The sequence below is a fragment of the Oryctolagus cuniculus genome, chromosome 4 (genome assembly GCF_051225735.1).
Source record: "Oryctolagus cuniculus isolate XC-2025 breed Fujian yellow rabbit chromosome 4, ASM5122573v1, whole genome shotgun sequence".
Taxonomy (NCBI): Eukaryota; Metazoa; Chordata; class Mammalia; order Lagomorpha; family Leporidae; genus Oryctolagus; species Oryctolagus cuniculus.
This window is the reverse complement of record NC_142870.1, coordinates 80887397-80888616: the sequence shown is the minus strand read 5'-3', so window position 1 is coordinate 80888616 and position 1220 is coordinate 80887397.

Sequence of the window (1220 nt, the reverse complement as noted above, 5' to 3'; positions counted from 1 at the left end):
TAGTACTCTGTCAAACTAAAATAACCTGTAGCCACCTCTTCTGGGGGACAGATGAATTTTTAAAACCTTAAAATCGGAGTCAAAGTTTAAGATGATTATCATGAAACTCTTGGAACGCACTTCAGTTGCGAATAAACCCACAGAGGGGAAGTGGCTTGTCCAGCATCAAGCAAGTTGGCCGACTCCTCCCTCTCTGCAGGGCGCCTGCTGGCCTCCGAGGGCAGCCTGGGATACTCGGCCACTTCATGGACTGAACTGTGGCCCCCGATTCATATACTGAAGCCTTCCCCACGGGGTGGTGGTCTTTGGGGAGCCAGTCTGTGAGGTATGAATCAGGGCAGGCATCTGGCACGGCCACTGAAGTTGCTGCTCTGCACACCTGCTGCCCGTATCACAGTGCCTGGTTCGAGTCCCTGCTCCGCTTCTGATCCAGCTTCCTGCTAATGCACATCCTGGGGAGGGGACGGATGGTGCCTCCAGAACTTGGGCCCCTGCACTCCCGAGGGAGACCCCCTCAGCGCCGCCCCAGATGGCTGAGTGGCCGTGGCAGCGAGGTCTGCCTGCTCCACTTGTTTCTGTGGGGGGCTGAGGCCGGAGCAGATGCTCTGTGTTGCCAGGCACGAGCCCGAGCTCTGCAGCCTGTCTGGGTGCCTGCATTACTGGGAAACTGAACTCAGTGCCTTCGGGGTACCAGGGACCCTTGCCATGTTGGAAGTGGGAGAAAGAACCTTGGGCTCTTCTGTTAAAGTTGTATCTGTCTATCATCTATCTGTAACCTATATATCGTCTATCTGTCTCTATATCTACTTATCAGTCATCTATTTTTTGAAAGGCACAGTAACACACACAAATACACACACACAGAGCTTCCATCCACTGGTTCAGTCACCAAATGGCCACAAAGCCAGGTCTGGGCCAGGCTGAAGCCAGAAGCCAAGAACTCCATCTGGGTCTCCCATGGGGGTGGCAGGGGCCCAGACTTGGGCCATCCTCTGCTGCCTTCCCAGGCCCATTAGCAGGGTTGGAAGCAGAGGAGCTGGGACTTGAGTCAGGCCCTGCAATCTGGGATGAAGGTGTACTAAGTGGCAGCTTAACCCACTCCACCACCACAATGCCCGCCCCCAGGGAACCTGACGTATTTTTATAAACGAGGGAGGGGGTCGGCGTGGTGCGATGGGTTAAGCACCACTGGGGATGCCCACATCCCACACTGGAGTGCC